This window comes from Nipponia nippon, unplaced genomic scaffold (assembly GCF_047370975.1).
Source record: "Nipponia nippon isolate SJK-2023a ecotype South Korea unplaced genomic scaffold, ASM4737097v1 scaffold_24, whole genome shotgun sequence".
Classification (NCBI taxonomy): domain Eukaryota; kingdom Metazoa; phylum Chordata; class Aves; order Pelecaniformes; family Threskiornithidae; genus Nipponia; species Nipponia nippon.
Window position 1 is genome coordinate 6,606,007 of NW_028262341.1, and position 13,950 is coordinate 6,619,956.

The 13,950-nt window shown below is 34.0% G+C and overlaps 1 protein-coding gene across 1 annotated transcript in view; it reads right to left on the reverse strand.

Moving 5' to 3' along the window:
- KIAA0825 (KIAA0825 ortholog) overlaps positions 1-13,950 on the reverse strand; it is a 255,955-nt gene that overhangs the window by 186,512 nt on the left and 55,493 nt on the right. The window lies entirely within an intron of this gene.

Genomic DNA, 13,950 nt, shown 5'->3' on the forward strand with positions numbered 1-13,950 from the left:
GCAGATAAGCATACTGCCTTAAATTATTTTTATTCTTATATCTTAGGCTTGAAAAAGTAGACTGAAAACAATTTTAACTTAACTAGCTGGCAAACCATTCTTTCTGCTAACAAACAATAAAAATGCTTGACTCAACACTTTTCTTGGATTATGAAAAACACAATACTCCAAACAAGTAAATGGTAACTTCACCAAAGTTTTTAATATAAAATCCTGAGAACAGAGAGTAATAGAAAATTATTTTCACTTAGACTAATTATAAGAAATGTTAGTGCAAATTATATAATTTGAAAAAATTATAAGCACATCTAATAGGGGTGGCTAAGAGAGTCTCTATATATCATAAACATAAGAACATAATATTGTAAGAGTAGCTATACTGGGTTCAGCTACAGAGTCTTTTATCCTGGGCTTGGACAATGACTGAAAGAGGAAGACTCAATAAAAACACAACAACAAAACCATATACAACGTTTTTTTTTCCTCAGAGCTTACCTACCTCTTGACCACTTGCAGTTGGGCAGCTTCCACAGATGTGGCATACATTAATAATCTGCAGTGGGTTTCTATTTCATCAATTTCTCCAGTTACCCTTTCACCCCACATAAATTTTTACCATCCATAACATTTTGTGGAAAGAAGTTCCAAACTTTACTTACACTCTGGGTTAACAAATACATCATTTTGTTTGCTTGAATATTTCATCTTCAAGCTTCACCTGATGCCAACTAGTTTTAAAAATCAGTCAACTACTGATACCTGTTTATTTTTATAATGCTTCCCTTCATTTTATAGAAATCTATTGTATCCTGCCATCTTAATTTTATTTTCAAACTGAAGAATTGTAGCTTGCTTATTTCTCCTTATATGGAAGCTGTTGTACATTTTTTATCACCTTGTTGCCCTTCTCTAAGTCTTTTCCACTTTTTTCTACATCAACAACTAAAAAATATGCCTATACAGGATATAGTCTAGTGAAACAGACACTATCAATACTGTAAAAAGAGACACATAGGGATTACTAGTGAAACTTTGCAATACTAACAGTAAATTAATACCTCATCTTCTAATAAGATAAATTAAATACACTGTAGAGCTAATTCTAATTAATTCTAACAAAAAATTTCATTCAAACGTCAAGGTTAAATTCAGCATGGACGCAATATGTCTTGAACACTGAATCACAGCCTTCTCTTACATATTTGTATATAATTTCTGCAAAATAATTTGATCACTTGGGAGCTCTTAGAAATAAAAAAGATGGTATTAGAGAATTTCACTTCACCAGTGATGAAGTTGAGAAGTATCCATATGAATTCCAAGCCAGCTAATAAGTAATTTTCAAGCAACACAGAGCTAAGGACACACATTCAATAAAGGTCTTGATCATAGTACCTGAGCTTCTCCTAAATACTTAAATTAAGTAGCAAGATATCTGCCTTTATCTTACTACTTAACAAGATTTGCCCTCATCTCTAAAAATGAAGCATCATGAGAAATAAGGCTGTGCTAGACTGAAATGACCTGTGTACACCTGCTAACTTGTGATTTTATAGCAAGTTTCAAAAGTGGTACTTTCCTCAAAGCTGTAGCTCTTGAAACCATTAAATAAAGTGTTTCCAATTTCCTTGGTTACAGCCTGGAAGCATTTAAAATCTCAAAAGGCATGAGAAAATATGCATATAAATGAATCCCATAACTCTAACGTAACTTTTGTGATTTTTTTTTCTTTCTTCATTTTTTTTTTCATGAGCGTGGCACCTTATATGTTTTAAAAAATGTGGCATTCACAACAACTCAAAAAATTGAATGGCTAATTCTGATCATTTCAACCCACCCAGGGATGTGACACAGTAGTGTGGTGCAGAAATCCCTGCATCATAGGTGAGCTGGCTGTGGATGTTCAAGAATAGCTACACTACAACAGTGTTGATCTCAGATTAATTAGCACTACTACTCAGTGTACAGAGCCACATGGCTAAACTGCTTCTGAGACTCATGATGGAGTCCTTGGAAAGCAACCTGATGACTGTCTTCTTCAGTGATTACAGTGGGGATTTCTCCCTCAGCAGGAACCAAGGGTTTAAAACCCTTTTAATCAATTTTACTATAAAATACCTTCCCAATACATTAAATATCATTCCCCTGCCCCCATTTATAAGGCTTAATTTCATGTAAGATAGATTTACAATATTGTTCTACAAGGGACACAAGAAAGTGATGTCAGGGATTTCATCCAATAAAGCTATATGAGGAAGAAAATAAAAAAAGATAAAGCGTAATATTAAACTTAAAACCTAAGTACAACCTGCATACAAATAATAAAGCCTTTTCAAAAATGGAACTAACATTTTGTTAATATCTGAAAAGAAATAGCCTAATAAAGCAACAGAAACTCAGCTACTGATAGTCACTGTGTATAGGGATATTTCAAGGGGTAAATTTTCAAAGCAGTGCACAGGGAGTTACATACATAAATTCCATTAACAATAATGTGTTCCTCAGCTCTCAGCGATATTAACTTTTAAGAGATGCTATAACTATTATAACAATCTTGCATTTATGACAGCATTCATCTGCACACTATCTCCTAAACAGAGCTTGTATATAAACTGCATTACTCTTTCCCTTGCGTTTAGTAATGATATATTCAATTTTTATGGACATCTGCTCACAGTTTTCTCAAACTGCATGTTGGTGTATGTTTTTTAATGTAACTGCTAGGTTTAAATAATTAGTATTGCTGGATATAATCACTAATTTCCTCATACTGTAAGAGGCAACTTAATATTTCTGCATAGCAGATGTAATACACAATATTACACAGAACTAAATTAATACAAACAGTGCCAGCAGTTTTCTATACACAGTACTTAAGATAATTATAAAAAATCATCTTCATTACTGCATGCTAGCATTTTTTTAACAGTTTAATTTGGATAGGTTACAAGATACATTCAAATCACACAGATACAATTACTGCAAACCCAAGAAGCTATAAAATGTTCCCAACCAAATCCCTTTGACCCTGTTAATGTCTGTTCCTTGTTAATCTAAGGCAAACATATTTTGTAGCATGCATTTGTTATGGAATACGAAAAAAAAGAAAGGAAATCCCTTAACAGTTGTTATTGATTCCAGCATTTACTGACTGAAAGTTAAGTGCCATTTACAAAACAGAACAGATGCAGATGCTGACAAAAAGGTAAACAATTGTTGCATGGCTTACTGCCAGATTCTAAGCCAATATATTAAACTCCAAGTGAAGCACATTTCCCCTATAGATTGCACTTATTGCCACTTCATTTCCTATGTGCTCTGTCTCTCTATTGCTGTGCCTGGCACTAAGCTATTTTCAGTTCTTTGGTGACCCCTGAGGCCTAGTGCTACCTCACATAGCCATTAGTGAAGGGAATTGCATGTGTCTGACATGGCCTGAAACCAATTATTTGATATTTTCTTCAGAATGATGCCCAACTCTGTTGGGAATGAGCAATCATGAAATAATTTACCTCCTGATTTAATTTTTTCCTGCACAAATTAGTTGTAGCCTGAGCTAGCTATACACAGCTGCCTGTGACGTCTCTCTGTCTTATCAAGATTCTACTTGAAATGATGAAAAAGGAAAGGGGGGGAGGAGAGTGGAATAGAATAGGTTGGGGAATCCTGCTTTAAAAAGGCATTGACAAGTTTATCAGATATACTGATCACATGTACTCTCTGCTGATTGAAACTGACAGACCCATAAAAAACTATCAGTGAAGCAGAGGAAACCACATGGATGCAAACTGTTATCCGAGTGTTTAAGGTTTTTTAAACACCTGTCTTGCTTTGCAGCTCCCTGTTAGTTTCAGTGAAAATCAGGGGTGCCAGGAGAATCTGACAAAGCAGCTTATGCAAATAAGACTACATGTTGCCTTATTTTTGTCCCCTTTTATAAAAAAAAATGGTCACAGATCTAAAGATAGCAAACATTTTCTTATTAGACATCACCGTTAACTTGTGACTTTTGTAAGTGCTTATACTATACATCCATACTCAGCATGTGTCAAACAAATACAGTGAAGTAAGGGATCTCAACTTACGTATAAACATGGTAAGCATGTATAAATTTGCATATATTTAATCAAGAGAGTGTGTCTGTCATAGAAAGAGATATCTCACTGCCAGCTATTAAACCACCTTAGTGAAGACTACACTAATCTTTTGAAAGAGATTCGCTATACATGAAATTTTAATCAAATCTGCTCCACAATATCTTCCCAGTTAAATGAGATCAGTTTTCACCTCATCATGAAGGTTGATTCCATATCAGGTTGCTAGATCTTTGGTACCAAATCCTTAAGTCCTTTGTTAACACTGAGTGTATAGTCTGCCAAAATTAAATCTTTACTTGAAATCATGTTCACCGACCAACTGATGAAAGGATAGACCAGTGGTGGAAACACAGGTTGGAGAGCAAGAACATCTGATCATGCTCTGACACCAAATTTATGAGCAAATCATCTCACCAATCTGACTCCTTGACAGCTTACAGCTACTTTACAACTCTGTTGAACAAATTACAGAGACTTCCCCAAGTGCTCTGAGGATGAAGTGCCCTGTAATAATGTTTAATAAAACTACTTTCTATACAGATACCTATCTTAGCTTGCTCTGAAACAAAAGACTCAACCTACTTCTTAATTTTCAAAAACACACGTATCTTCTAATAAATTAAAAGACATTCCGATTATACACTGCAATTTCTGGTATACAATAACATTTTAAAGAATTCAAATCTAAACAAATGAATTAGTCTCTGAATTAAAACTAATTAATGATGGGTCCATTTAAGGAATTTAGCAGCTGGTATCCAATCATTTTCTGATAATTATCAAAATAAGGAAATAGCAGACATTCTTTAAACTTCCCTTCAATTAAAATGGCGAGAAAACTTGTAGACAGACCATATTTGCAGTTGTTTAGACCATTTATGTTTTGGGTTTTTTTTTTAGGTACTGTTCCATAATTGACAATTTCTTCTGAAGTAGTGACTGTAAGCAAACAGTCCTCTTCAGAAAACTGCAAGAATTATCCTATGACACAATGGTACTCTTTGTAATACTTCTCAGTAGGGCTGAAACCATATTCTGGCCTTAGCAATGACAGAAATGGGTTCCACACACATTTTTTGAATTTTCTTGCCTACAGTGTGGGCTGAGGGAGTCACTGTGTTCTCTGAAGTCTTCACACACAAGCATAGAAAACACCAATGTAGAGCAGTTGAAGAAAGCATAAGAACTGAGGGAACGTGTAGGAAACTGGAGATAGCATCTATTCTGAAACAGAGGAGCTCTTGAAGAACTCTAGGAGGTCAATCTTCTTCAGTCTTTGCTGAAAGAAAAATTAAGTACTGCCAGGTCTGTCGAACTTTCTCATGAATTCTAAGTTTGATAGGACTTGCATGTGTTTTCCTGTAAACCATTTAAAACACTTGCCTGATAAAAGACAACTGTAATTTGTATTTGAAAACACAGTAATTACCATATTTATTTTAATCTGATTGCAACTTCTTTAATGTCCGCAAATATAAAAGTATCTGCTAGCTTTGTTTCTGTCCTCTGCATTTACATTCGCAGCGGAATGGCTGGGTGTCTCACAGACTGGTTCATTACATCAGACCTATTCTATTAAAATCAGACTGTTAGGAACTTTCAACCAATCAGGAATTTCTATCAAGTGTTCATCATTCCTTTGTGTAGTCTACGCATGATATTATGTATTTCCTTAAATAATAGATTAAAGTGCCCCTGTCACTTTTGCTTCTCTTGCTCCTTGGAATTTCCAAGATGTAACAGAGGCAGATAGTGACAGCTTTTGTTCTAATAAGAGAAAACATTCAAAAAATTACTTATAAAGCTGGAGTCAATACTCGTATTTCTGCTTCCTACCTCTTTATATTTCATAAACCCTAGTTAAGCAAAGTCACCACAAAGTTCTCATGCTTACTTTTATGAGGAATATAAAAACCAGAAATAAGTCTAGGCATACAGAAAAAAGGGCAGACACTATCATTTAGGAACTTCTCGAGAAATAAGTTTGGAAATTCATAACCTTTTAACAAATATTTTGCAGAAAGGCTAGAATATTCTCTGTGTTACAAATGAAGGATTAATCATACATTGGCACGGATGTACACATATAGGTTCCTACTCATTGAGCTGAGACTACACTCTTATAACACCTCTTTATAGTTGAGCTGATAGTACTGTGTGTAACAGAACACCTAATTTCTATGTTACAGAAATTGCTGGACTTTCCTAGCACATCAACAGCACGTCAGTACACCATCCCTTGTACTTAAATAGAAAGATTTGGATCTTAGCCAGAGGATCATCAGTGTATGAAGCTACTGAGGAAAAGGAAGCTCTTCTTGAAAGTCTGAGACCAATAACTGATCCAATTCCAGACAGTCCCCAACATTTAGGGGTACTAAAAATCTCCAGTGCACTAACTAACTGCTAAATTTCTAATTAAGAAGTTGGACTGGGTTATAACCACCCTTATTCTCTCTAGATCAGACAGACAGGAATATCTCCATTGCCTTGCTATATTCACCCAATGTAGTAAAAAGCATTAGAAAATGACTGAAAGCTTTGTTTTTCAAAAACTCAGTAGCACCTTGATTGAACATGGAGGTTTTTTTTTTAATTTCTAAGCCTAAGGCACAGTAAAAAGGAGATTAATGTTCTAACTTAGCATGCAACATCCATCTTGTCAATGTGACACACCTCCAATTTAAACACATACAATTTTCTGCAAAACAAACTATTGTGACTAAAATAATTCTGCCCTTTTAAAGTTAAATTTGCTTTCCAAATACACATTTTGTGACAGAAGAGGTTCTCTTGTCTTAACAAAAATCGCAGCCAGGAATTTCTAATTAACTTGTGATTATATGATGGTAGATGCATATATTGAAAAGACTCCTGTAACAACTTTCTTTTCAATGAATACTTCAGGAGCCTCTTTAAAAGACATTTTTGAAATTTTCTCTTATCTGCCATAGTTCTACACACTTTTCTTCATACAGGCCTACATTCTGAAGTAAAAGAGAGCCTTGCTTAGTAATTCTCTCTCAGATTTTCTGACTTTTTATTATTAAACAGAATACTACAGTATATAAATCTCAAATTGACCTCTGACCACTCACAAAGCATCAGACTGGAGAGTAAATCACTTTCATCTTTTAAACTTGGGAGGAGAATGCAATAATTAGAGGGCATAGTGAGTTAAATGCTCTCTTCACGCTGAGGAAGAACACGCAGGTGTGCTGAGAGAGCAAAAAGGAAGATAATTAGTTGGTGTTTGCTAATTGTGGACATTTTGAAAGCAAAAAAAATACCAAGAATGGAATTATGCCCCTTTCAACCTTCAGAAAACTGATTCGAGTTCCTGTTGGAAAAGATGAAGTGGAAGAACTTCATTAGGACACAACAGTCTAAAAAAATATAACCCAAAAGAACATAAAGAATTTCATGTTTCAAAATACAGAAATAATTTGAAAAGTAAAGTTAATGTTTCCTTATCTTACTAAATAAACAACATGATAATAAAATTCTGGAATGGGCATCTTTTCAATACGACAAAGAGTCAATAATGAGAATTCATTGCCCATCTTCATATTATGGGCTTAAGAAGTAATTTCAAGCAACTGCTCTAAAAAGAAGGAAGGTATTCAGGCATGCTACCAGCTTTGAAATTCTGCCAGTTCAATTGACATTTCAGTAACTTAGATACTGTTATCTTACCCCCTACTAGAAGCTTAAAAAGTAACAAGCTTAATGCTTTTGTAATCTTTACGAAAATGTCATTCTCCCACTAGAAACACATTTGTGGTCCTAGGGTATTATGTTCATATGGCCTTTAAAAGAGTACCTCTTTTTTATTAAAACTTCAACTCTGTATGTTCAAACAGATGGTTTTATTTTCTCCTCAGTACTACTCATATTTCCATTTAATATAATTGTGCACTAGAAATCAAATACAATACTTGCAAGGATAAGAAATAAATAATATGTGACAAAGAGGCTATGAAACACATTATTTCCTATATTAAATGCAAAGACATTTATTTTGTTTCCCCTGAGTAATAGGATCTTGTTCTGGCTGTCAAAATTTTATAGGCTTCCCAAGGAACAAAGACAACTGCGGAAATCTGCATCATATCTGTATGTCCACTGGTTTTCAATTTTAACTTCCTATTATAAATTCCCACCAACACTGTTTGCTCCATTACTTTAAACAGGTGACAATTAAACCTATTAAATATCTCAATATTGATTGGCTCATAATACAAAATTAGGAATCTCTCGTATTTATAAAGTAAAAAATCAATGATGACATCTGCATTTTTACTCAATCCATATGTAGAACCCATGTCATTTTTGCCGATGTCCTCATGTTTTCTGTGAAGGTTATATATGCATAAGAAAGAAGTGCTATGGTTTTACTTGATATATGTTACTTCCCCATCTTTCATGTATGGAAACTGTAGGATTTCTCACTCCACCTGTGTAAGATATGGGGAAGATTGTGCCTTGCATCAGCATGTGAAGTGCAGCTCAAGGAGTCAGTAGTTGCAAAGCCCATTTGCATACAGGTACCATTCTTTCCAGCAACTGTTCCATATCTTGATTTATACAGGCCCCTAAAGCCCTATTCCTATAAAAGCTATGTTACCAGGCACTCTTCAGAGTGACAGAGAGAGCAGCAATAGAAGAGAGAAGGAGGTGCCAAGCAGGCAGAAATATAATGGAAGCACATCAGCTACTGCTGTCGTGCAGAAACAGAAACAAAACCAGCATGTCTATCAGAAGTGATGAGCAGGTTATCGTGGGCCTGCTGGAGTAAGAAAAAAGAGAAGGACATGCAAGGAAGCAAGGAGGGTGAAGTTCCAGTTTCTGTTATCATTCCTATATTTTTGTCTTTATAATGTCTAAAAGTCACTACAATAGGTATGCAGGTCTTGAAATATTTTAAAGCTTAAATTAATGGAAAAAAGGTTGAAAGGCTGAAACCAGGACAAACCCTTTAAATAAAGCTCCATAATTAAGTTTTAAAATTTTATATTTCTAAAACATTTGGTCCTTAGCAGCACATTATAGATATAACTGAAAACTTGCTTGTATTAATGCAAGGATCTGGGCGCTATAATGAACTTGAACTGCTGAGGCAGCATGCAGTATTGGATATTATAGTCTGTAATCCATATGGGCTACTTTACATTACCTACAGATCTACATCCGCTATAGACTGTAATCTGGACAGAAATCACAAAAAAAGGCACAAAGACATAAATATTAATTACATGAAACCAAGTCTGGGATTCTTTAATTTCCAGATATAAATGGGAGAATAAATTAGATGAAAGTTATTGAGTCCTAATTATTCCCAGACACAAATAACTCTTTTTTTCATCACACAGTCCCTAAACCAGCAGGTATCAATGGTATTTTAGGCATATTTTTGATAGATAAGATGAAGATCATAGAAGATTCGTTGTAGGCAGTAATCGTGGCTCAAGAGATCACAAAACAACTGAATTCAAATTAAATGGAAGGATAAAAGCAACTCTGAAACTAAGGTTCTTTATTTCAAAGGGAGGAAATTATAAACTAGGGGAAATAAAGACATGTGCACATGAATGTAAAGGAGAAATCAAATTTAAGTCCAATGTGCAAAACCCAAACCTCGTATTTCAAGTTAGCTGGACAGCAAATTGCTGAGAATATGTAAAGGTAAGTAACCTCAAAATAGATTTTCCTTACCAAGTACTTTCATTTAATGTCCCAAAGTTACCTTCATTACAACAAGTTACTCCAAAGACTGTTTCTCTTCTTGCTCTCAACTCCACTGCACAAATGCAGCTCCTCTAAACAATACTGAGTCCTTCTATTCAGGTTTAGATATATGCCATGTTCACATTAGGTGTCCCATGAACACAACATATTCCTTAGGAACTCATAAATATTTAAAGGTAATAAATTAAAAATATCATAATTTAAATCACAGTTTGCATTTAAATATATCTTCAGCATAGAGTGGAAGTTGGTCATATTCTGGAGAAAGAAAAGAGAAAGGAAGCCTCCTGGATATATAAGTAAGAGGATGGTATATTGGACTAACAGTATAAAATATGAATATTAAAATATGTCAGTGAAGGTGATTTAATTACTTTGTATCTAATAACGTGCGTAGTCAAATCTGCATCACTTCACTTTACCTCCACTTTGCAATATTTTCTTAAAAATAATTACTGATTTTAATGAACACACTATGTATTGCCTCAGATTTTAAAAATAAATTTTAACATTTTAAAAGTTATTAATTAAATAAATATACGAAAATATGTATTTTATTGGCAAATGCCGTTAGATTTGAGAGCCTATTTAAGGGTCTTGGGCAAGTTCATGATTAAATGAAAATATTAAGCCAATGAATTTGAATATGTCACAAAAAATAAAAATCAAAGCTCTAATCTCTGTTTAGTTTTAAGCATAGGAAATTAAAAAATAGGCTAATTTGTCTACACATGTATTTACACTCTCTTGGTATATATATAAATAATATATAAATAAAACCAAAGAAAACTTTCCACTAATACATAAAATGTGTATAATTTCATGGGTTTTAAGTTTCTTTGGCTGATGTCTTATCACTTATAAGAGTAGCTGTTTCTTCATCTAAAAGAGATGAAGGATTAAGATAGGTTACTAATGCCTGATTAAACTAGCTTAACATTTTTGGAAACAAAGGAACAGGAAAAACATTCAAAAGGTAGAAGTACAATGCACATTTAATAGACTTACTGCAAATAATTTCTGAGAAATATCACATTGGATATTGAAGCAAAAAATCATAAGAGATAAGCCGAAAACCATCTGTCTGCATGATTATTTCCATGCTAAGTATGTTAACAGATACATAGCGTTTTTACTATTTTTTTAAATTATGTAACATTTCATAAACTTTTGAAAGACACATATGATTAATTTGATAGGAAGGCCAAAACAACATATTACAAAATTCCATCAAAAAATATTGGGGCGGGGGGGGAGCTGGGAAACATTCCTTGGATATTATTTTAGCAGATTGAAACATCCATGATGTGATGAGAAATTATGACCCATGCTAGATAAAAACCTATTACAACAATGTAACCCAAATACTAATGGCTGAATCCTGCACTGGTAAAGGTAATAACTGATTTAACTGGGAACACGATCAAGTTATAACATAGAACCACCTGCCTCCACTAGAGTTGGCAATCCAAGATGCCAAGTTCCAAAGCATTTGTCTTTTCAGATACCATTTTGCCAGCTTCTCTCTCAAGCCATGCTCATCCTCAATCCTGATAAATGGATATAACCTCATTACAGTACTTGACAAATAACTGTTCTACTACAGTATGAAAACAAAAATGTTAATTCCTCACGTCACAAATAGATTGTTATATATGAAATATTTTAAAGATTCATAACCCTCTTAAGGTTTGTTATATACTACCTATATTTTTCTGACAGAAGTAGGTCATCTTACATAAAAATTTTCTGAGGTTCTAGCATTTTTTCCTTATTTTCTGTTATTTTTTCCTCTCCTATATAGTAGGATCAATTACAGCAGTTCTTATGGAAAAGGAAAAAAAAAATCAACAAACAAAAAAAACACATTTTCCTGAGGGTGGACTAAGTAAACAAAAACACTTTTTTTACCTCTGGGATAACAGTCCCATTGAATGTCCTAGATTACATTATTTTGCTGTTCTGAAGTGTGGTGGTTTGGTGGTTCCCACAGGGCAAAAGCAACACGCATCAAAAAATAAGAAATATATTCGCATAACTGTCTTTCAGCTAAGAAAAAAATCTCCTTCCCTTTCTCCCCTTCCCTCCATATTCCAGCATGCTTTTTTTTTGATACTTGGCAAACTGGGTATCACTGTCAAGGCAACCTATTAAAGCTGTCTTTTAACTTAACCTATGTATAAATACAGACTTCCACTCTCAATTGTGGGAGGGCAGCAAAGGTATCAGAATTTAATAAGAGTTCCAAGTAGGAAAAGCTACTTGACACTAAGAACTTGTCTACCATTATAAACCTCCCAAAATAGTTATTCTGTAGAATTTTTTCCAGATTAGTTATTTCAGTGTGAACTGCCCTGAGAACACTTTAGTTCCAAAGGAAGGGTGCCTATTTCTGACTTAGTGTGGTACAAATGCAGTATATTCAAACATTTAGAAGAGAGAAATCTCTTTCCAGAAAAGACTCTTCACATATGAGCTCACATACAATTAACTATTCAATAATAATTGTTTTGGTAATGATACAAGTTTTGCTTGAGTTGATTAAGAATACCAAATAATAGGCTATAACATGTCCACAAAATGAAAAAAAAAAAAAAAAAAAAAGTCCTATGTAACTTCACAACTCTGACCCCCTATTTTGCTCTAGCCTGCTAGAAAACTAGTAAGAAAGACTGCAGGCGAATCAATTCTTGCCTCGCATACCAATCTCTTGAAGTAAAACAATATGAAGTGCTATACAGCAAAGAGAGGAAGGCAGGAGCACGACAGCCACTGTGAAGAAAGTAATTTTGAGGATTAAATGATATTAACAAACACCACTTCTAAACACGTTTTATGGGTGCTAAGGGGACAGCTGCTGTACCTGCAAATCTGACTTTTAATACATTTTGAATAAAAATAAAAATATTCTGTGGGATTTACGAAATATAGTTTGTTTTTTTTTAAATTAATTGCAGCAAACATTTTAAAAGTTGCAAGCAGGTCCCAAGATTTACTGTGTATATTTTCACTTTCCTCTGTTCTTTTGAATATACAATAGAACTGTGCACTGGGAATCTGTCCTGATAGATGTGTTGACACAAAAACATGTAAAGACACATCTTGTGGCAAAGAAAATTTAAGCAGAGGAATTACTATCTTGATAGATTGAGGGACTGTTCTCTTCCTTCTTGTAATATAGAAACAGTTAATGTGTGGTTTTTTTAGAGCCACCCTTATGGTCACTTTAATCTCCATGTCATGTCTTAGATGTAAAATGGAGATAACTGAACTTCCCCATCTTTGTCAGCTGTTTTGAGATTGAAAGAAAAATTAAATTACAAACTTCCAGTTCCCTACTAGTCATTTTTTTTGTCAGTGAATACTGACTCCCATCTCACTATGTAAGTCAAAGATACAGTTCTTGTCATTTATTTCATAACTCAACATTACTCTGACACTACTTTTCCTTGTTTCCCACCAACACTCCATCCTACTAATGTATCAGCTTTATGTTGAACTTCTGATCCTTTCACATGTTTCAGCCCCTGTTGAAAAATTATTTCTGCATTTCTTCTATTGGAATTTCCAGTTGACTTACATGAACATGTATATTGATTTTAAAACTCACAAGAGTATAATTTTCTTCTGCGTAGACCTGGTAAATCATTACCTCACTCATCCTTTGTGTATGTTGTACAACCCAAAGATCTATCTTCTGTTTCTGTATTTTTCACATGATTCTAAACTTTTAATATTTTCTGCCTGCAAACTACTTCACCTTTATGGAAGGCTATGTTTTAAACAAACAGCTCTTGCACAGAGGAATGCTCAAAACCCTGCATTGAAAAAACAATTACATACAATCTTGCAATTATGTTACAAAAGTTTCTATTCTGTATGATTTTTTTCTAAAGCTCTGATTCCTCCCTTTGGAAATTAGTGCCTTAGACTCACCAACTGTAAAAAGAAAGTACAGAAAATACCACATCAATAACAGATTCCTTTCCTGCCTTAAATCCTTAGAACAAGAAGAAATTATGAGCTACCAGTAACTCTAACTTACTGTACTTTCACAAGACTAGAAAACGTAAATGATTTTTTTTTTTTTAAAGTTAGATTCTGC